This window comes from Phyllostomus hastatus, unplaced genomic scaffold, assembly GCF_019186645.2.
Source record: "Phyllostomus hastatus isolate PE091 unplaced genomic scaffold, TTU_PhHast_1.1 phas_contig_34, whole genome shotgun sequence".
Classification (NCBI taxonomy): domain Eukaryota; kingdom Metazoa; phylum Chordata; class Mammalia; order Chiroptera; family Phyllostomidae; genus Phyllostomus; species Phyllostomus hastatus.
This window is the reverse complement of record NW_025333857.1, coordinates 51,587,157-51,611,354: the sequence shown is the minus strand read 5'-3', so window position 1 is coordinate 51,611,354 and position 24,198 is coordinate 51,587,157. Positions and strand designations below refer to the sequence as shown.

Genomic DNA, 24,198 nt, shown 5'->3' with positions numbered 1-24,198 from the left:
AGTATCCAAACATGTATCCATGAAAGTGTTACATTTGCTTAAAACTGCCAATATTTCTTCATCCAGACAAAGAGAAGAGTGTGCTCGCTCCTGCACTAATTGCTGGGCCTTACAAAGTCAATGCCAGCCAAGTGAAGATTGAGGCTTATGCTCTCAGTTCTTTGTAAACTCAGCTACTCACCAGTTTCAGTGGATTTCCCTGGTTACGCATTTCAACATCCATACAGTCCAATTTCTGCTTATTATCTAGTCTCCATTCCTCTTTCTGAAATTTAAATATACCCCTGCTCACCTTAATGAGAAACAAAATCGAACCATGTCAATGTGTAACATGGGAAAAAAGAAAAAAATCAAACCTAACTTACTGTAGCTATGTGTTTTCTAATGAGAAGTACAAGGGTAGAGGTGCCATGATTCATATAACTCTCTATCCTTCCAACCCAGTTCAGAGACTAGAGGGGAGAAAATGAGTCTGAAAGCACTTTGGATTTACAACAGTGAATGAAACACATGCATTTAACTCTGCTCCCTCTTAAATCCCATGAAGTCTCATGTAAAGTATTTTTTAAATGCATGAACTCACAAAGGAAAATGGGAGAGGATGAACCAAAATGTTGGGGGTTAAAAAGTGGGTGGATGGATGGTGACCGACTTGGTAGACTTAAAGCAAAATTCTAAACCAGCAGCAGGGAAAGGCAAGAAGCAACCTGCTTCACACTGCAGAACTCCCAGGAGGCTCGGAAGTAAATGGCACCGAGTACTTCTAAAGGGAAAGAGAAGGTGAGGCAAAAGCGGTCAGTTCCCCAAAGTTGTTCCCCACCGTTCTTCTTCCATGTTGTGGAAGCTTGGAGATTGACTTGTGGGAAAGGGAAGAGGGGGGTCTCTGAACTGGGGGACACAAGGCACAGTTGAGAGGTGGGCCCCAGACAGAAAACAATGGAATAACGGAGCATTTGCCTGCAAAATATTCAGACCTTAGCCCTTTTTCACATCCACTCAGCTCCCAGAGCTGGGCAGCCAGGCCAGGGAATTGGCAGAGTCTTCTCTGGGGATTGTAATCAAAGAGAAAATTCTGAAGATGTGGATGTAAGAAATTTTCCACAAAGAGAGTCCATCCAATTACCTGACCATGAAGACCAGAGTCAACAAGCCTCTTGTAGTGCTCAGCGCTTCCAATCAGGGGCACATTAAAAAAAAAATCACCAGATAGAGCAGAGAAAATGGAAGAGAAGAAATCACCAGAAAATTAATGAAAAGTCCCTATCCACGAAAGACATGAATATCAGATTGTAAGTTCTGACCATCATAATGGCTTGACATAATGGGTGAAAATAAAAGCATGTGAAGGCATTTCACAGTGAAATGTCATAATGTTAGGGAGAGAAAGAAAAGATGCTAAAGAGTCCCATAGGAAAGAAAGTACACATTTTATGCAAAGAACGAAGAATCTGAATGGTACTGAAAATGACAAGACAATGGAGCAATGCCTTCGGAACGCTAAGGAAACTGGTTTTTAATCTGGAAGTCTTTTCAACTATTAGTAGTGTGAGGAGAAAAGAAAGACAATCTTAGACATGAAAATCCTAAAAAACTAAACAAAAACCAAGTTCCTCTCCTGCACCCTTATCTTGGAAAGTGAGGAATGTGCTCCAGCAAACAAAGGAATAAAGTAAGAAAGAGGAAACTGTGGAATCCAGGAAACAGAGGCTCCTGCACCACAAACCAGAGAGCAGGATCCGCCCCCAATGGTGGAGAGTGATACGCAGCCTGCCTAGACTGTCACCAGCTGGACTGCGGTATGTCACAAGACTCCAGGAGAGATGTCTACAAAAACACGATGCAAAGCTTGCCTGATGAGAAAGAGCGCCAATAGGAAGTTTACTCCAAAGCTCAGGAAGGAGATGTGTTTGGGGAGGCAGAAGTAGCAGGCACTCCGTCTGGGTGCCAAGGAGAGAGGAGGTATAGACAGGAATGGAAAGGGGGCTTTCTCTGGCAATGTCTGTGAGATTTGGAGAAGTCCAGGCAGCACTTCTTCAGGCTTAATGTGATTGTAGCCCCAGCAGGGTGTGTGTGAGCAGCCTTAGCACCAGCCTTGCTGGGATGCTGGCACAGAGCCAGGGGGCATATTACAAAAGGCAACGCCTCTGGGAATGGGAGAGGGCGTATGGTAGTTGTGGCACAAATAACACACCCTCCTATAACGTTACTAGACATGTCACAGGAAGGGAGGAAAATAAAAAAGCAAAGGGAAAATGGAAGATGTAAGTGGGGTTGAGAAGATTTGTTTTAGAAACTCGGGAGTCATTGCTGGAGACCCCATAAATATCCAAAGGAATTTTATAGGAAGAAGGTTCAATTCCCTCTAGGAAGCAGGTTTTACAGCACTCAAACTCTCTCTCACACACACACACCCTCTACCAAATCTGGGCTCTGATACCCAGAGTAAAATAGACAACATTAATATATAATGACCCTAATTATATTTCATTGCTAAAGCCAATTGTTTGTTTCAACTAGAAAACTCCCAATTGATAATGGGTTTGCATTTCCACAAGCATGTTTGAATTTCAGTTATCTGACATCTCACAGTAGGGAATTTCTATTTGCATTTTTAGGTAGCGACATCTGGAATTAGGGCATGAGATTGAACACAATTATCCTTCACAATGAAAGTAAACAGAGCCCGGCATGAATCTGCTAATTGTTCTTTCCTACTGAGCCACAATTTTTAGTTAGAATATATACATAAAAAAGTAAGTACCAATCTGTCCATTTTTCCTCACAAAGGCCAATGTTATCTTTTTCAAGGCCTAAATCACATTATTTCATGCTTAAAACTTTCCAGTGGAGAATAAACTTCCTGTTCCTTATCATAACCAACAAGGCTCTAGATCAGTGGGTGCGGAGCTTGGGCACACACGTCCCCAGGAGGGCTGGTTAAAACTCAGACTGCCGGGACACACCCCTGAGGCTCTGAGGTGGGGTTTGAGAATTGGCATCACTCGCAGGTCCCTGGCAACACTGATGCTGCTGGTCCAGGGACAGCACGTTGAGAACTACTGCTCTGCCTGCTCCGTCAAATCTCTAGCTTCATCTCCTAATCCTCACCTTCTTGTCGATTGTGCTGGTCACCTTTCTGACCCTCAATTCCTGTTTGTTTCAGTTCAGGTCTTTGCATTTACTGTTCCCTCTGCTGACATCAGTTCTCTCCTTGACTTGCACCCTCTCGGGTGAGCCTTCTTAACCAACCCAGCTAAGAAAACTCTCCACCGACCACCTTCGTCTATACCGTTGCCCTATTTCATTTTCTCACCACTGGCTTTTCTATCTGAAGGTAAGCTATGATTATTCGCTTATCGTCTGTCTCCCCTACAGGGAGTAAGTCCCACATGGGCAGGCACTTCCTCTGGCTCTTTGGTTTATCTGTAGCAGTTGAAGGCAAATAAATAATTTGGGGATGAACAAAAAAATTTGTAAAGAACAGATCTAGGCACAAGAACGCTTTCATCACTAGCCAGACAGGCATCTAACAACTCTGCACCAATTGGGCTCTTTCCACTTCTCTCATTTCAACAACCTTTTGTTCCCGATGTCATCTGTAATTAGAAAATTTATTCCACACGTCATCTGTAATTAGCAAATTAGACCAGGAGGTATAATTTAGTACAAAGCTGGTGGAATGTCAGTACAGCCTAGCAGAAGTACAGTAATATTAGCCTTATTCGAACAAAGAAAATCAAGCTATTTTACAAAAGAAGGATAATGGTGTTGTAAGTAAATTAAACAGATTTTTAAATGAAGCAGAATTTATTTTAATGTGAAGCTACATCTCTGATCCCAGGTATAGGACCCTTGTCAAATCACCAAACTGCAAATATATAAAAGAAAAGGCTGACTTTCAGGATTTAAAAAATGTCATTAGAGCTATTTAAATGACTCAGTTTTCAAACTAAACAAAGTTTTTTAAAAATCGTTTCTCTTAGACACTAAAATATCTACCTGTCTGTTCTGCACCGCTAACAAAAAGCTTAATTTTCACAGCACTCATTTGGGTGCTTTCGCACAACTCTTGGCAATGAAAGTTTCTTTTCAAGAGAAACATAATGTTTGGTTCAAATTCTACGGCTCACAGTAAGTGAGCTCCCTTCATTTCTTCCAGTTGGGAAGGGGAGGGAACCACTGCACTTCAGAATCGGATCACTGCCGGGGGTTTTAATGGCACTTCATAAACTCATAGCTGCAATCTTCCACCCTCCGTCATTGTACCGAAAGTGTTTCCTTTATGTGGACTTCTCCCTGGGCAATCACGTGATAATCAGCCTAATGCTTGGTCCCGCTACGTATGTAAACATACTCGCCCTTCTCTTGCTGGCCTGCTAAACCCTGCAGGGTAACTACCACACAGTGATGTTCGGTGGGACCTTAATGAGTGACCCACACAGCAATCAGAGAGGACGGGAGCATAAAGTCATATTTAGAGAAAGGAAACCTGTTTTTATTGTGGCCTAGACTGCCCATGACCTCAAAGAAACTATTTTATTTAAGAATAGACAGAGCTTTGATGTTTATTCAAAGAGGGGAACATTTAGGGACCTGTTTCTGCAAATGGGCTACCATGTGATGTAGCAAAATTACTGTTAATTAGCTGGGCTATCTTGGGCAAGCTGTTTCATCTCTCTGAACCTCATTTTTCTTTTGGGAGAAAATTAGGGAGTTAAGGTGATTAATGAGATCCGAAATTCCATGCTCAAACACTAGACCCATTTCTAATAATTCCTTCCAGGAAAAAGGAAAAAATATTACATCATACATGATTTCTGTAATAGCTGATTTCCTAAACTGAAATACAAGGGAGCATTCACGAACCATCAAGCTAATGTCTTACATCTTATTGATCCACAAAGATACTGGGTGCCTGGCTCACTTTTCCTGATGCATCAACACACCTCCCATGGACTTCAGAACTGAACTAAGTTCAACTTTCAGAGCCAGTTTGTTCCTATGGCCAGGCCTGAAATCATGCTTTGTTTTCATGCTCTTTTTTAGCTCATTTCTCTGAAACAGGAATTATACAGGTGACCCCAGTATTCTTTCCTTTCATATTAAAAAAATAACTGTTTATGCTGTTACACTAGTCCTAATTTTTCCCCCTTGGCGTTCCTCCACCCGCCTCCCCCTTGCCAACCTTTCCTTTCATATTTTGAGATTTTTATGGTGAATGTGTTTAGAATATCATTGCACGATAATAGGATATTAATATTCATGGTTTCATTTTCTTTCTCCATAAAACAGATTCATATAGATTAGCCCCGTCTGCTCCAGTGCAGATACACACACACACACGAGCCAGGGCATGGAAATCCACGGACGGAACAACTTAACTCAGAAGGAACGAAACAGGTCAATCTACTTTCATTGTGTAAGCCAAACACATTGTTAAAATGAAGCAAAACAAAAGTCAAATGTGACAAGGATTTGAGTTGGAGAATATGGTAGATTGCTATCATCAAAGCCCAGAGGAAAACACGAGGCTAATCTTATTAAGGTTATCTGGGTATGTGGCAACAACCAGCCCCAAGAAACCCTTGGCACTACAATCAATTTCTCCGCCAAGGGAACTTAGTTTATTCGGGCTAATGAACTGAGGGAAGACATGGGACTGGAAATAACATCTAAGCATTTTTTAAACTGAAAATGTAAATAATTCAGCCTGCACACCAACCAATAGGTCGGCTCGCTCTTAATGAAACATGCAAATTGTCCTTTGCATGTGCCTCCGAGAAGTTGCAATTGAAGAGAGCTTTTCCCCTGATTAGTGGCCCTTTGAATAACACCCTTCACGATGTAGTCATTGAGATGAAACACATGCTGTGCACAGCTGCCTCAATTTATGCAATAGATCTGCTGCAAACAAATTTCAGCTGAGAATCATGTATTGGCGAGCTACTATTGAAGTGGAAGTTCCTTTGAGAAATAACCCAGCGAAATTAGACTTTTAAAGGATCACCACGCTACACAAACACGCCATGATTTATTACTTTGTGCCCAAGCTCACCCGACTCGGACCCGTTCTTCCATAGCTATCTTTGTTATGGCCACATAACAATAATAGTAGCTACCTTTTATTTTCCAGGAACTAAAATTGAAGAGGAAACATAGGTAACATACCCATCACAATCTTCAGAACAGGTATATACATAGTTTTTTAAAGAACAATTTTTTCCCATTGTGTTGCAATGTTTATCTCTTAGTAAACCAGTAAGTATTCCTAAACCTCACCAATTTGGATATGTGCTGTCTTAAGCTTTTAACAGTACACATGAACGGTGAAGCTGTTTTCTTTAATAAAACAGGAGAATAAAAAGCTTTCATATTGATGCAAGAACATCTAAACCTCTCTGTAAACTTTCCCATGAGTTGCTACAATATCATTTTTCTCCCTTTCAAATAGCATCAGGGAAACAACAATTTCAGTGGCCTGTGAATCTTTTTATTGGTCGCAATTACATTTGGAAAATGTATCCTTTGCCCATAGATGCCACTAGATTCCATGCTCAATCAATAGCAATTTATTGTCGATTGTACGTTTCCCAAAATCTATGGAATGCATTATCTTCCTCTTTATTCCCTCAATTAATCTTTATTAACTCTCACCTTCATTACTGTGGCAGAACCTACTAATTTAGACCAGAAACTAGTTCCCTTTTTCTCTGGGCACACAGACTATATTTCCCAGCCTCCCTTGTGGTTGGCTGATGCCACTGAATTGCATTCTGGCTGATGGAATGTGCCTGCAACTGTTCTGATCCTTCTGGATGCCTCCTGGAAGCCTCTCAAGAGAATATGTCGTCCTTTCTCTTTTGCAACCCATAAGCTGACTGGGGAAGACCCCAAAGACCTAGAGCAGGGGTGTCAAACTCATTTTCACCAGGGACCACATCAGCCTTGCAGTTGCCTTCAAAGGGCTGAATGTAATTTTTGGACTGTATAAATGTAACTACTCCCTTAATAGTTAAGCGAGAGCTCAGCGCAGCCGCCAGGTAGAAACAAGGTGCCGGGCCAGATTCAGCCTGTGGGCCTTGTGTTTGCCACCTGCGACCTAGAGGATGGCTAAGCCATAGCATATAAGGAGGCTAGGGGCTTGAATTACAAGTTGGAGGAGAACTATCTGTCTTCTATGAGCCACCTAACCAGGACACCTGCAGCGGACTCTTCTAAAAACCAGATGCAAACTTTTATGGTGTTAACACTGAAATATAGTAGTCATTTGACAGAAGATAGTTTATCTGAAATACATTACTAAAATACCCTCGTTTCCCGGCCTCTCCCCTTTATAATCCATCGTCTGTACTAAAATCACGTTTATGTTCCCAAAACAGCACTTTGTAACCATCACCCACATTAAAAATAATTCACAGATGTACTGAATAGACACATGCTGAGCACCTATTGTGTTTCAGGCTAAGTTCTTACAGAATCTTATAGTTGAAAACCCTTCACCTGACTGTCTCGGCTCTCCAAGTGTGTTCCCAGTTTGCCTCTCATCACACCCAACACCCCGTACCTTTAAATGTCTGACAATCTAAATTATTTGCTATTCCTCACATGATTTAGATTGCTTTTTGCCTCCATGCTTCTGACTCCTTTGTCCTCTCCCTGTTTCTAAACCTTAGGTTTCCTTTAAGCTCCCGTGTAAACACTCGATCATTATCAGAAAGTTGCATTTCCCTTACAGCTAAAAGCAAGCTCTCTGTTAGGGTCTCTCTCACAATCTCATTTCTCTCTTCCTCTCTTTCTTCCTGTTCCAGCACTTTGTCTCTTTACATAAATTCTCCAGCAGCAGGGAGCTGAGTCCACATCTTACTTGTGCATCCTTGTATCCCTTGAAACCAGCACCATGCCTAGCAGCACACACTAGGCATTTTTTTCCAACTATTAGAAAAAGTTTATTTAGAAAGTCACAAAGGTAAAAGTGAGCTGTAGGAAAAAATGGGCTTAGGAAACAAGTTAGAGGGGAAAAAACAAGGGGGGGAGTGGCCTTTGGAGCTTAGGAGAGAGGAAGGTACAGATAATGCTCCTGGGCGGTGAGAATGGGAGCTAGAAAGGTGCTGGCATGCTTCAGAGAGGGATTGTGCGTCAGTATTTTTTAAATGAAGATCACTCACTCAAGTGTTTAGCATAATGCCAAGCAATTAAAAAATATACAGTTAGTTAATGAATGTGAAATTCAAATCTCCTCCAGGTTATATCAGAGCTTACTACTTTACAGGAGCTTTGCTCTGTCTCTCCAAATATCTGTTCTTCCTTAGCACTCTCAGTGCTGGCTTTTCATCCTTCCCGTGGTTTAAAGCAGAAGCAGATGATGAGTTTTCTCTGTCTCCCCTCCTTAGGCTAACCCCTGAGGATGCGACCTCCTAGGCAGGCCTTGAATGCACTCCATCTTCTGTAGCCTGTTCCCCTTCACACAGGCTGCCGTTGTCACCAAACTGGCCTTCCTGCCTTTAGTATATAGCCCTGACCTTCTGCACCCCACAGGCCACTAGCTACACCGCAGCCACACAGTCTTTCTAAAATCAAGACAAATCCAATCTTGTTCTTCACCCACTTAAAGTCCTGAAAAGGCTCTTGACAAACTTTACAGTCAAGTTGTAGGTAAAGTAAGCATGACCTGCTCAGCTCTTCAGAACTTGCTTCCTTAAGTGCATAGGAAGCACCTGCTCTGAGTGCCAGATTCTGTTCCCGGTGCTGGAGGAGGCCCTGGAGGACAACAAACGAGATCTGGGCACTCGCTGAGCTTGCGTTCTCCTACAGAGACATGGGGCAAATAAAGACAGAAAGTAGGAGCAGTAGGTAACATGTTAGAAGTTTTTAAGTTTTACGAGTGGAAAAGAAAGCAGATGGTGAAGTCAGGAGGAAAGATTACAATTTAAATGAGGTGATCAGGTAGAGCCTTATTGAGAAAGTATTGAGCACTGAGAGAGGATGAACCATGGAGCTAGAGAAAGTGGCCAGCACCCGCCAGGTCCCGGCGGGGGGAAGCATCTCTAACCTGCATGAAAATGTTGATCTTCCAACCCCTTGATAACCTTTGCTTGAGCCACAAACACCTACTTTTAGTTCCTGAATATGCCATTCTTTCTCTTCTGGGAGTTGCCATATTAACCCAGCTGCCTAGAATGCCCTCCCCTGACTTCTTTCTCTTTGCAACGCCCCCTTTGTGAGGTGGGCTGGGAGCTGCTGATCTTTTATACCTTAGTGTGCATACTAATCACCTGTGGTAGAGCCTGGCCGTCTGCATGTCCAACAAGCTCCCAGGTGAGGCTGATAGTCCATGGGCCACAGGAGCAGCCAGTCTTGGAAGGCTGATCTAGGTCAGTATGGTTCTCAACCTTGGATCATATTGGAACCACCTGTGGAACTTTTAAATCCCTCTCCCCGTCACAACAACGCCACATCAGACTAATCAAGCCAGAGGTTCTGAGGGTGGGGTTCAGGTATATCAGCCAACTTTCAAGTCTCCAGATGATTCCAATGTGCAGGTCCTCTAGCTGAGAACCTGTGGAGTCCCTAAAATCCCTTCCAACTCAGAAAGCCATCACTGCAGTGACTGGGCCTTTCCAAATGGAGCATCGCTGACACTGCACATGCACAACAAGGGCGTTGCCATTCTAGCCACAGGTCTGTCGCACAGTGGTTCTAATCACGGGCTCAGGAAATGACAGGTGTGGCTTCACATCTCAGCTCTGTTGCTTGGCCTTGGGCAAATTGTTTTACCTCTCAGCCTCAATTTCTTCATCTCTGAAATGAAAGCATTATGTTTCGTCTAACATTTCGGTCTATTTAAAGATTTTAAGAGGTGGTTATGCACAGTACTTTGCAGGTAGCCAGTAATTTGGGCTGCTGTTGATATTAAATATGAGATTTATTATTAAACAAAGATGCTAGCTTGTTCTCTTGCTTTCCTCCTGAAGAGCATCCACATGGAAAATAACAGCCACTGGGGAAGCCTGGATCAGCTTAAGCACCATCAGGGGAACTCTTTCCAGTAGTTAATTTCCTCCTCTGTCTTCCACTCCCAAAGCTATCATGGGAGGAAGCCACTGTTTTATTTTATGAAACATTTGCCCACAATAATAGACAATAATTTTAAATAGTCTTTTTCCTATCCCCTGTCGCCCTTTGCATATTAAGCAAAGTTGATGTACTCGCTAGGAATAACGCTCTTGCCTGTCTTCATTAGCTGGTCGTGGATTAGGGTGCTGATTGCCTCACATGAATCAAACACTCTCTTGGTGGAGGATGCAACAGCAATGAAATCATTAAGATGGTTCCACCTAATTAGTAAGTCGCGAGCCATTTGTCTCTTGTGGGGAAGGGATCATGGAGCCAGTGGGGCCAGGTTTGCATTTCTTCTAAGCCATGGGCACCGGAGAAGCGGAGCATTTTCCCTATTCTTTGTTGATGAATTTTTGCCCATACCAAATATTTGGGCATTAGGGTGGCCCACAAAACCTGCCTGTCCCCACCCCACCTGGCCCGGCTGGCAAGTCCCAAGGAAGAAGATATGGAGAAGTTTACCATAAAGTCGGGTCTGTAGAGCCCTTCGGTGATGGCTGAAAATCTTGCTGCCATACCTGCTTAAAACGCACACCCAGGACTGTCTGCTCTGTTCACTTCCTCCAGCTTTTACCCCCTGCATGCCCCTGACTTATACTGGAATGTTCTCTGCCTTCTCTCTCACCCCTGAAATTTGAGAAGCATTTTCCCAAGACATAATATTATAAAGGCTGGTTGGGTTTAGTAACGTTATTAGTATAATTAATCTAGTTCATATATAAAAAGTGCTAATACTAATGTCACCATGGTATAGGCTCAATCAATGTTTGGCATTAATATAATTATTATTGTCAGCTATATTATACTTTAAGTAGTCTTTTGTGGGCTGACTTGTATTTTAGACACCTCTTAATAACAAAGGAGTATTGAGCATTGTGCTAAGCACAGTATATGCTTTACCTCAATTAATTCTCACATCAGCCCTATAAAGATCATACTATTAATCCTCAAACAATTAAGAAACTGAAGCTCAGGAAGGGGAAAGAACTTAGTCAAAGTCATTCAACTAGCAAGTGCCAGAACTAGGACGAGAACACATGGCTATTCTGTCCTTAAGTCTTTTCTCCTACCACAATATTCAGCTTCCTAATAGCACAGTACCTGGTGCTCCCTGTCCATTTTTTGCTGTTCTCAACACAGAATTGTTAAGGCCATCAGAAACAAGGAGACCTTGAAGGCGGTACCAGTCTAGAAGTGTCAAAGGAGACAGGACAAACTGATGCAAAGTGGGATCCAGGAATAGAAAACAGACAGGAGGTAAAAACTAAAGAAATCTGAATAAAGTGTGGAGTTTAGTTACTAATCATGTTTTATGAATTTTGACAAATGGACCACAGAAATGTTAATATGAGAAACTGGGTGCAAGTTATATAAGAACTCTTGGTAATATTCTTGCAACTTTTAAAATGTCAGCGAATCCTTGTTCAAGGTCATACTTGGAACAGCATAATATTTCTAACTGTAAAGTCTCAGTAAAGAAATGGGGATTAGGTTGGGTATTGTACATTTTGGAGCTAGGAGTAATGTAGCGATTTGTGAGTTTTCTAATCTAAATGATCTGCATTTAAAACATCTCACTACATAAGAAGGTGAAGGGATTAGCCAAAGAACATACACGTATATGTAAAACCCGCAGACTCAAACAACACTGTGGGCTGGCCAGGGTGGAGGGGGGCAAAGGGGGAGAAACGGGGACACCACTAACAGTGCAAACAATAAAAAATTAAGTTAAAAAACCCATCTCATTAAATAAGTTCAGTGAGATGGTTAAAAAGCAGGATCCTAGAATTCATGGTAATTCCTTCCTCTGGGATTCTAACCAGAGTAAAAATATTAGACACATTTTTCAGAAACTGCTTTAATGAAAACAGAGAATGTGTTATTTAGAATATCAAGGCTGGAAATCCGAAACCAATTATTCTGAGAAAAGCTCTTTTCTACAAATGTGCCAAAGCAATGTTAAGGATTAATGCAGCCCAATTCCAATGGTATGAAAAGAAGTGAGTTCTCAATTCATTGTCAGTGTGTTCATAATATGATATCTCCAATATCCTGTAAGGAGGCACTTTTCAAATTCAAAGTCCTGAATATATACATATCTTGGCTACTTAAAGGGGTCTGTGCAGGGAAAATGTCAGAGCCACGGAATTCCTTGGTGGCCTCTGTAGAATGCAGGGTGAGAGAGGAAGCCTGGCAATAACAGTTCGTTCCCTCCTGGTCAGTGTGATGGTGTAAAAATGTGCCCACAAACTCTCTGACACTCATCCTATCCAGATCTGTGTCCTCTGTGCTTAAAACTGTATGCTTCAACCAACAGCACACAGCAGAAGTGACAGGATGCTTCCAGAGGCAGGTCTTACAAATCAACCTGCTCCTGCTTTGCTCACAGGAATCCTTGCTCTTGAAACCTTCAGCCTCTGTGTCTGCAATGGGCCCACTGTTGCTCTGGCTCCAGCCAGTGCTTGACCATAACCGCATCAGAAACTCTGAGCCAGCATAACTTAGTCAAACGCTTCCTGGATTCTCGGTCCACAAAAATCTGTGAGAGAGGATTAAAATTGTTATTGCTGTTTTAATTCACTAGATTTTGAGGCAATGTGTTATGTAGCAATAGCTAACTGAAATAGTTTATTATGAAGGGTCAGGTTAATATAAAGTGTCAATACAGAGCAATCACGATTCATTGATTATGTCAAAGCTAGGCACAGAATCATAAATATATAAATTTATATTAATGGTAAACAATGGTGTTTTAGTTTAACATTGTAATTATTTATTTGTTACCCACAGCCTCTGCCTTAATTGGGAAAATGCTTGTTAAGCACCTACTATGTCAGCCACTATAAACAGACGTTAGGAGTTCAATGGTGTAAAAGACAAATATCTACCTAGTTTCATGGAGCTAACAATCTTTGGGGGAGTGTCAAACTCATTTTCACCGGGGGCCACATCAGCCTCACAGTTGCCTTCAAAGGGCCGAATGTAACTTTAGGACTGTATAAATGTAACTACTCCCTAACTAGGGGCAGGGAGCTCGGCGCTGCTGCTGGGTAGAAACAAGGTGCCGGGCTGGATGAAACAAGGTGGAGGGCTGGATTTGGCCCTCGGGCCTTGTGTTTGCCACCTGTGATCTAGTGGGAGAAACAGAAAATAAAACAAGTAAATAAATCAACTGACTACCAACTATAATAAGTACTACAAAGGAAACCAGCAAAGTGCTTGGAAAATCCCACTTTGGACAAGTGGTTAAGAAAAGTCTCTCTGGGAAGATAGCATTTAGGACAAGACCAAAAGGTAAAGAGAAACTGGTCATGTAAGACAGCAGAAATGTTCCCAGAAGAGGAATGGCATGGGTAAAGCCCTGAACTAGAAACACGCAAACACCAGAGTAGAGTCAGTGTGGCTTCAGTTTAATGTGCAAGAGGAGCACAGAAGAGACAGCTAGTACTCCACCAAAGAATGCCCCTTCTTCCCAGAAGAGGCTGCAATAGAGTTGTTTAGAGGTTACGGCTTTCCAATAAGCAATTTTATGTCTCAACTCTGCCCTCTTGCATATAAACATAATCATGTGAATGAATCTGGCAAAAGAACACAGGTAGAAATGCCACCAATAGATTGGGCCCATTCAAATGCTCCACTCTCTTTGCTAAAGTGCCAATGGGACATTAATACCTAGCAGGGGTATTCAACCTTTTCACATCTCCAGGCCACACTAGAAGAAGAAGAGTTGTCTTGGGTCACACATTAAATGTACTGTGACACATAATCACAAAAAAAATCTCATAATGTTTTAAGTAAATTTGTAATTTTGTGTTGGGCCACATTCACAGCCATCCTGGGACACATGCAGTCCTCGGAACACAGGTTGGACACTCCTGATAGAGTGACCTTGAAAATTACATGTGAAGATGCCATATCACTGTTCATCTCAGGCCCTAAATAACTGCGTGGAGCACAGGCCCGTCCTTTCTCCCTCTTTCTACCCACTGGACTTGCATGAGTGAGAAATAAGCCTCTACTGGTGTTAAGCCATGAGATTGCAAGGTTTAGCTATTAGAGCAGTTAGTAGTACCTTAACTCAAACAAGAGAGAGTGATATAAGATTCCGCTGCGATTCATAATGAGGAGCTAGATCAAGCAGTAAGGAATTTGATTTTTACTCTAAGAGCCCTGAGAACCCATTATTGTATGCAGGGAAGAGAGATGATCTGATTTATAATTTAAGATCATTCTGGTCTCTGTAGAGACTGGATTGGAAGGCAAAAGAGGAAAAGTATTGTGCTGAGTTTTTGCAAAAGGTCAACATGAAGTAAAGAAATTGAAGTCCCACGTTCTGCCACCTGGGAACTGACAGCTTGGGTCCAGGAGGACAAAGTTCACAGAAACAGAAATTGTTTAATGAAAAGGAATAACCATCTGGTTCAACAGAGTGATTTGGACATTACCTGGCAGCTTTTAGATTTTTCTGGAACTCGTAACACTTTATGTGTTTTAGAAAACATACTTGTACGTCATCTCAGTCTGGCTCCATTAAGGAAAGTTTGTCAGGCTTCTTACCACTGGAATTCTGTCTAAAACAGTCGACCAGGATCACACAAACACTGTGATCTCTGTCAAGCCCAGCCCCACCTTGCCGCTCCTAAAACCAAACTCGTAGCGTGGCCTGAGACTCTACAGCACACTAAGATGCCACCATTATGAAGACTGAAAAAATCTGGTAGACACAATGATGAATAATAATCCAAAGTAAACCATCCATACTTCCAAACACAAGCCCAGTGGGAACACAGGAGACTGAACGCTTTTAATCCAAATCATCCGGGAGGCCAGGAATTATCCAGTTGGCCAGGAGGGTGCATCATGGGGGTGAGAAGAGACTGAGGACAGAGTTTGAGTACAAGTTTGTCCAGGCAAAGGAACACTGTGTCACTCTATAGAGCCTATTACTTCTTTGCTTTATCTTACAGCTGCTCTCTACCAGACCTTTTGTTAGTCATTTCTAAAGAAAAAATATTTAGCCAAATACAAAGTTAAGGTGATTTTAATTACCTTTCCTCTCTACATGATATTTCATGAGTTAGTATACTTTCCATGCACTATTATAATTTGTCATAACATATTCTGAACATGTTTCCCCAAATGTAACTGTTAAATCCGTCTGAAATAATAGAGGCTAAAATGTATGCATATAATGTAGCATGACGAGGGAGTTTCCTGCTTTCTATGTTTAAGTGTAATGTCTATAAAAGAGGCTTCTTATTCGGCAAAGCTCAGGGTTACCGATCATAAAGGAACATGGGTCCCTGTGGGGCCTCAGGAGTGCTAAGCTGACATCAGTGCAGGCATCCATTAGCCCCACTGACACATTTATTCCCTGAAAAGAATATATATATATACACATATATGTGTGTGTGTGTATACACATATTTATATTTATATTTATACATTCAAATTGTCTTCCTCCAGAGACCATCTGTCAGTTTGAAGGGACTTTTGTTTTTGTGTTGTGGTAGTAAATTTTGTTTTAATGTGGTCTTTAGCATCTGCTTAAAGACTTGGGGTTTTATGAAAAACATCCTATATAACACACATATACACCCACATACATCAAACCTTGTCATACCTGTGAGGGCCCTAGAAACACTCACAAAAAGCAGAATTTGATTGACAGCTAGGAACTATATACATTAACAATTTTCAGCTTTTACCTATTATTTAGCTTTGACCCATGTAATTACATGACCCAAAGGACAAAAATGCAGCTGTTTACAAATATTAAAAGTGATTCCCAAATGGCATGACAATTCTCGTCTCTCCTGAACATTCTAGACTCAGGCCAGCTGTGTTGTATTTCTTGATTTTCCCATCTGAAGATTTTTGTTCAGATTAAAGAGAGGCTTTTGAGGGTTATCATCCAATGCATTGTAGTTCAAACTGACTTCCAGAGACCCTGCCCAAACAGCTATTCATCCATTGTACAAACATTAAGTAGCTCAGTGGATTGAGCGCGGGCTGCGAACCAAAGTGTCTCAGGTTCAATTCCCAGTCAGGGCACATGCCTGGGTTGCAGACCACGGCCCCCAGTAACCACACATTGACTTTCTCTCTCTCTCTCTCTCTTTCTCCCTTCCCTCTCTAAAAATAAATAAATAAAATCTTTTTTTAAAAGCCTGTGCTTTAAAAAAAAACATTAAGAATTCACTATGTACCAGTTATGATACTATATACTGAGGACCCTAGATAAATATGGCATCATCATTACCCTTGAGAATGGAACAATCTCTAATATAATGCAATACATGTTTCGGGAACATAGACAAAGGACAATTCGCTCTGCCTGAATGATCCCAGTCCTCAGTTGTCAAATGAGTTCATCTTAACACGAATCCTCATGCTTTGTTTGTTCCCTCCAAAACATCAAACTTGAGGAAAGCCTTCCCTTCATATTTCAAGGAGTCTTTAGGGGGCACCTCATATCTTTCATCCTCCCACCAGCTTTCTATGTCCACTGTCACCGCAGTCTCCTTTATGCGCTGTCACCGATATGCTAATGCCTTATGGTTGGAGAGACATTGAGTGGAGGAGGTCCCTCCCTCGAAGTCAGGGCCACTCTTTGCTTTCTAGTCATCTAAGTAGCTTCCAGCTTCTGGCTATAATCTCCTTCTCCACAGAGCTACACTTAGTGACAGGGACCAGAATTAGAACCCATAGCCATTTCCTTACATTTTATTTGTATTCAAATGATATTATATTGTATGTTTTCTTCTGCAACTTGCTTTTTTATGTATACACTTGTATAGAGACAGAGAAGAAGAGATAAAAAGAAGGGGAAAGAGCACACTAGAGCCCTTTAAAGCTCTTTGCATTCCACTGTATGAGTACGTCTCTTACTATTCAAGGCAGGTGCCCAGCTGCTCTCTGTGAGAGTACCAGTTTTCCACAGTCTTGCCAACCCCAGATATTATCAGTTTGGCTCCTACCAATATGATAGGTGAAAAATGGAATCTTATTAATTTCTCCCTGATAAGGAGTGAGGTTGAGCATTATACTGGACATATCTTATCTGCCTCCTTATATCTCTTGGCCTCACTTGCTTCGCAGGTAACAACCAAGGGACCTCACAGGTGCCTGTGATTCTGCCTCCCAGAGCCAAGCAGTTACTTGCTCAAGAACACAGGACTCCACTCTGGCTGCCAGTGCAGGCCTGCCTACCAGCTCTGTGACTCCTCCTGCTGTTTACTGGATGGTGAAAGGCCACACCACAGGCACAGGATCCTACATCTGAGTGGCTATTGAAAGAGCTGAATGTCACAGCATGTGGGTGTTAAGCACTACCAGACTTTCCACAGTCGAGAACCAGATGATAGGGATCCAAGAAAATACATTTCATCTCCTCCCTCACTTCCATGGCCCATTGTAAGGTACAATATCTAAGCACAAACTGTTCTGAAGATAATCCATGCCACCTAGTACACAGATATGCCCTTCACCTCTCTCTTCTTGGCTTTTTGCATTGACCTCCCCCCTCCCTCTCTGCCTCACCTCCATTCTCCCTCACAAGCCTGTAGCAGCTTGTACCTTTTTTTTGGAGGTAACAGGATTCATTAACAATTGCTGAAGAATGTGATGCATAGATTGGATCTGTTTCAGAGAGATGACTCTGAAGACATAATGGAAACTGCGGAGAGACTAAGACAAGGGGACGTGCTTTTCGAACTTTATTCCATTAGGGGCAGGGGCTAGAGTTAGGGCAATGGAAACAGTAATAAAGAGACATATATTCAAGAGAGTTTGGGGAACGTAAGTGTTGATTAGATCATTCATGGAAAACATGGAGAGGAAGAAAGTGTAAAGCATGGGGTAACAATAATTGTTAAAGACTGGAGAAAGAAGAGGCTTTGAGAAAGCTGAGAAAGGCAGGTTGGGAGGTGTGAGAATTTGAAGAAGGAGAGACGAACAGCTCAACATTGCAGAAGGTCACACAGCCTGAGAATGAGGGAGGAACTATAAGTCCAATGATCAGCTATTACCTTAATAATAGTATTACAGGAGGGATGTCATCCAGAAGAGAGAGTCGATTTCAAACAAAGAGAGGCTGGTGAAAGGTAACGATTAAAGGAAGGTCTGAAGGAGTGGGAATCCAGGGGGAATTCAGGGCACAGGAGGACAGAGGGTCTGGGAGCCCCACTGAGAGAGGCCAGGGGTGCAGTTTTAGTGTAGGGCCAAGAGACTGTGCCAACATTTGTCAAACAAGAAAGTGTAAGTATTTTAAGGAAAAGCTGGGAAGGAAATCTTTGTTGATAACTGAAAAGAGGTTCCAGAGAATTTGGGGAGTGGGATAAAAGAGGATCAGTGGGGGGAAGTTCTTATTTCCAAGTAAAAGTGCCACATTTAATGATTCAGTTTTGTGTAAATTTAGCTTCCATTTTCTAGCTAGCCCTGGGGAGTTTGCGGTCATCAACATGTTTGGATTTATGGTTTTGTTACCGTTGGTATAGAGCTAGAAAAGGGGAGCAAGAGGAACTAGACATGGAACATTAATAAACTGAGGAGCATCAGCCTGCTCGCTCAGCCAGGAAGCTACAGCCTTTCATACTCCAAGGGGCTACAGCATTGCTCCACTGAGAGGGTTTACACTCCTCCCTTCCCTGCTCCAGTACTGGGGTCTTGGGGACACAGGGGAAGATGCTGGACCATAGAGGCCTGCCAGTCTAATTAGGGTGTGTAGACCCATCCAAAGTCCATTGAAAGCCTGGGAAATTGAGTGGTCATTTTGAAAGAGACTTGGACACGTACCTTGTCCATCCCAGGCCCAAGCTAATATAATCCTAAGGGAACAAAGAAGTCACTCCTTCACTTGGGAACCCACATTCACCCCATGCATTCCTGTGCTCTCTCTCTACAGTCATGAGGCCTTAGGAGCCACATGGCTAGCAGCCATGTGGACTCCACCACTGGAGCAGCTAAGGGGAACAAGCTAAGTCCCCTGGGTGGGGACTGAGACCACTTAGTAGCCAACTGCAGTCTCCAAAGGACTGAGCTTTAATAGAGCAAAAACTCTGAACAATGGCTGTTGTTTTGGCCTTGCTGAGGACACAGTTGGACTTTGTCCATGGTGGGATAGAGGGAGATGGGACATTGCAAACCCTGGGGGCAGCTTCTTTCCCCACGTGAATAAACCATGCTGCAACACAGTGTCCTGTGCGTGCGTTCTTGGAATGCGTTCCTCACAGTCCCGTGAAAGGGCCAGATTCCCCTCTACAACAGTTTCCTGGGAAGCCATTGTGTCCCCAATTACTACATATCACCAGGGTCTGAAACACCCCCAAATAGAAATCTAATGCTTTGAAAGTCACCTGTTTACAAATGCTTCTGGGTCAGTAGCTTCCACTGTGGTTGTGAAGATTAGAGGAGAGAAATGCACTGCGGGAATTAGGTACTGGGAATGTCAGGGGCTCCAGAAGGTAGGAGAGGGGTTCTGAGAAGTTTAAATTCACCTACTTTATTATTCTTATTTAGGATAATGCCTCTTTCTAAAACCCAATAAACAAACCACTCCTTAACCTTCACGTAAGTTATTATGTTTCCTGTAAACACACACCTACACACACTCCTACTTTCTCTTTTTTTAAGTAAATTTTAGAGAATGCAAAAAAGAACCTTCATATCAGTCTGTGTGAAGTACTGCAAATCCAAAGGAGGAACTAATCCCAAACAATACGCGTCAACTGTTTAATATGTGACTTGTGCTCCATAATCAAGGTGTCTGGCTGAGCTGGTTTTTAATCAGGAGTCAGAAGTATATCTTGCAGCCAAAATCTTCCATTACTGACAGCCTCCATCAAAAAAAAAATTACAAAGTATCTTGCAAGTTATATCTTAATTAACATGTTATTTTTTAAAAAAGGATATGATAAATAAAAGTTAATAGGATGAAGAGTTCAAAAGGACACCTCACACAGGCTAGAAATTTGCTTCTGCATTCACTGAAAAATCAAGATAAGAGAGGAGCAAAACGAGATTACGGAGCTTTCCATGGGAGGCTACAGAGTAACGCTGTTTTTTTTTTAAGAGCAGACCCAGAATCTGTCCACTGGAAGGTTCATAGGCCCAGTCAGGGCATTGTCTGCCGTGGGGAGTTACTGAATCATTCCCAGCCTTCCAGGGGCTTCCTCCACAGTCCCTTAGATTTCTTCAGTGGTGACATTGAGAGATCAGGACTGATTTGGGGATGAAGGCAGTTCAGAGTGTGGTTTGGTAAACAAGAGCGATGAGACACAGGACAGAGAATCACTATAATCGCTATGATAAGGATTGTCTAAATTCTTATATATTTTAAAATCCCATTACCTTATAGCCATATTGCGTATTCCGTGTGACCATCGAGAGCATTTTATATACACAGAGTTCAAAAGTCTTTTGCTGACAGGTGGCTGATGAGTTACCAAATCTTTAATTCATAAATTTAACTTGTTATACTCATTTGGTTTATTGTGTGTAATACACACAAACCCTGAATGATTCACACAAACTATTTTTTACTCATAAAAACATGCCAAAACCTTTTCTGAGAGTTGCTTTTGTCTCTTTTTAGGGAGCTCACTCTTCAGTGTGTATAAACAAGCAAATGCTTTGATATTCAAATTAACGAAAGCACTCGAAAGGAGAAATGAATCCATCTGAAAATTATATGCCTCCATTTGATGCATGTTAATGAAAAGCTCACACACCAAAAAGTTATTTGAAGAAGTTATCTATCTTACATGCAATGAAAAACTCCCTTGCGGGCAAAACAGATAGAAAGGTTATTTTACAGCTAATCACAAAAATTTGACTTTTCCTTCTGCCTCTTCCACAGTAGTAAGGGGCTGGAAGTGTGGACTTTTGAAGTCAGGGAGATACGGATTTAAAGACTGTAAGAAATCAGTTTAAAGAAGTAAGAAATCAGCTATTTGACTTTATATGACCCTGACTAAGTTAATTCCCTTTTTTGAGCCTTAATTTAGGTATCAAAAATATGAAAATAATAATAATACTCATTTCATAAAGTAATCTTAAGAATTAAATAAAAGAGTGCATATAACTTAGCATAGTATCTGGGACTTAATTAGTTGTTTTGATTTTATATAATTATTAATTTAAGCAACTCTGTTTTTTCTGGGCATCAGTTTCTCTCCAATAAAATGGGATGGTTTACCTAATTGATCAATGCAGAATAAATGAGACGACATAGAAAGTTTAAATACTATGAAATACAGGGCATTGGCATGAAGTACAAAATGTTATTTTGCCTGTATGACAAAGAACCATAAAAGGCCTTATACCCCTGCCATTTCAGACTAAATACATGGGGTTTGGTAATTTTTGGGTTTTTTTTTCTTGTTTGTCACACATATGCCCACTTTCTGTTTTGCTAAGAAAAGGGTGTTTAACCATGCGACAGTTTCTTTCCCACAGAGGAATGTCACCACTGCCACCGTAAGAACAGCTGCAGACTAGTAGTGGGTTTGGGAATTTCAGTCCGAGGTGGTTGAGTTTCTCCCAGCGTCACCAACAGGCGGGATCATAGAAGGTATAACAAAACAAATTCCACTGGTTCCTGCCCTGTGGACTCAGGGAGGACCTGCAAGCATGCCCACAGCCCACATCCTCAGAGTTACGGTCAAGTATGTCTGGGGGCCCACACAAGGTATCTCATGTGTGCTCACAACATTTCCCTTAGCTCCTGTCATCACAGCCCTGGTTAGGTCCCTCCCCTCCCTCTTCAGCTCTCCAGTACCAATCAGGATGACGGGGGTGGAAGAAGCCAACACGAATTACAGTACTACTGGTCCACAAGGAAGTACGGGCTCCAACGACTCTGCAGGTCAACCCAAACCCACCTTTGCTGTGGGAAACCCCAAAGAAGTTCCACTAATGCCTGAACCAATTCTTGGCAGCCCTGTGCACCATGGAGGAATCCTGGAATCAAGCTCTTCCCTGGCTCTAACTGATAAAAGAGAGCTAAGTCCCCTCTGCTCGTGTACTCTCAAACCTCTCTTCTCTTGGTCACCCCCCACCAGTCTCTGCTTGGAGGGGGGGTAAGGAGTAGAGCCCTTCCTCGGGTCCAGTCCTCAGCTAGCTCTCCTTGCATCCCTCCAGCTCTCTCCATCACAAGACACATGTGGAATATAATATAAAAATGGTGCTGAAAAAGTGAGAATTATCCTCCGCCTTCCCTCCCTCGAGGGCCTGGGGACTCTGGCTAGTTGGCAGAAAGGCTCATAACCTTGGAGAGGTGAGGTGGCTCAAAGTTTTACTCTCCCAGGTGGGGTTATCACTGCTCTGCGGAGCATTTTCAATGTATCTGGAATCTTCCTTCTTTTACTTATTCTGGCTGAGAGGAAATTCTGCTTTTCCTTTCTTTTTGCTTCCTCGGTTAAATGGACAAGGGTATGTATAGCCCAGAGGAGGAGAAAGAGGGAACTTGAGATCTGGGACCTTCCAATTGCTTTCTAAATACCCTGAGAAGTCACCAGGGGAGAAAAGGAAACAGAGGTTAAAGTGGACATTTCTCTTTAGGAAAATTTGAGCATGAGAGACTATGTACAGAAAGTCCTGTGAACCAATAGCCTCTACCAGAAACTGTTTCTTCTTAACTGACAACCTAATAATCCTAGGGGTCACTGAGCCCGGAAGGTAACAGGGGCCACCATTCAGTGGCAGTGACTTCGGCAGCTGAGGCTGAGTTGTATATCCAAGACCTGAATGGCTACTCAGCGACAGGATTAAGAAATCTTAAATGACCCTGAGGCATCTGCTAAAATAAAATTTACCAGCCTTAGAAACCTACAGAATCAAAAGGACACTGGAAATGTATAAAGGTCTCTCATAGAATGCTAAAGGTGGTTTCTTTTATTTATTATTTTTTGTATCACGAGTTACAATCAGGTAGTCCTCAGGGCCAAGGACTGAAATTCTGACTTGATGTTAAATTCATCCTAGTTGGGAAGTCCAGGTAGACATGGGTAGTTGTAAGATCTTGGCCCCACTCAGCAATGAGGGAACCTGATTTCCCCAATAAACTGGATCCCTTGGCCATCCACAGAGTTGTCTTGGCTCCAGAAGATGACCTCAGAATCTGCTGATAACTTGGGATTGGCTGCAACCTAAAGGTGCCCTTGTTTTAGAAAGGATGCAGTGGGTGCAGCCTGCTTCAGATCTGATAGAGACGTGACCAGAAAAAGAATTAGGGGACAGAAATAGCCCAAGACAATGTTACTGAAACACCAGGATGAAGGAGAAAGATAGAAAAACAGTCTCTATAGAGTTATCTGTGGTTCTGAGGAGTGAGTAGCACTGTCCCGGGACTAGATAAGCCCATGGGGTCACGTGCCCAGTACGTACTTCCAGAAAGAATTAGAAATGTTGTACTTCTAAAAAATAAACCACAGGGGAGCGGAAGGCCACTTTGCCTAGCCAAAATTCTCAAAATGAGACCAATGAAGGAAAGCTACAGGAAGACAGATTTCAAAGGCATTTCAGAAAAAAAAACCAAAACATTTTAACAACTGCAAGGTGGAACAGGTTACCTTCAGAGCCTATACAATAAAATGATTAAGAATACAAGTTTGAGAGTTAAGACCGTGAGTGGGAATCCTGTTGTTTAACTCACACTGGTTCTGTTACTCAACTTCTCTTGATGTCTCTTTTCTCACCTGAAGATTATGAATAATAATAGTGCATACTTCCCTGGAATATTGAAGGATTAATGAGATAATGTATATAAAGCATTTATACAGAATCTGGCACTTGAGAAGACTTAGTAAATGGAAACTGTTATTGTTACTGCTTTTGTGTGAATAACCAGGCAGAAAGCAGAAGTTGCCAACTACAAACAGAGGAAGTGGTTAGCTTTTGAGAATTTACATCATGTAAACAATGTTCCTGAGCAAATGTATTCTAAACAAACAATGCCTTTAAACTGACAGCTCCAAAGAGATGAAATTAATTGTGTCCACTGGCAAGAGAAGACTCAAAATGTGTCAGTCTGTTCACTGCACCTCTCCATCCTACCCACGTGACATGGCATCACACAGCCCC

General features: G+C 42.1%; 1 protein-coding gene and 1 non-coding gene across 2 annotated transcripts in view; both read right to left on the bottom strand.

Annotated features, from left to right (window-relative positions):
• Positions 1–24,198, bottom strand: part of PLPPR1 (phospholipid phosphatase related 1) — a 237,688-nt gene that overhangs the window by 189,958 nt on the left and 23,532 nt on the right. The gene's annotated exons all lie outside the window — the stretch shown is intronic.
• On the bottom strand, positions 21,494–21,623 carry LOC123820304. Its single transcript, XR_006785938.1, has one exon. It is a non-coding gene; the product is annotated as a small nucleolar RNA SNORA41 (small nucleolar RNA).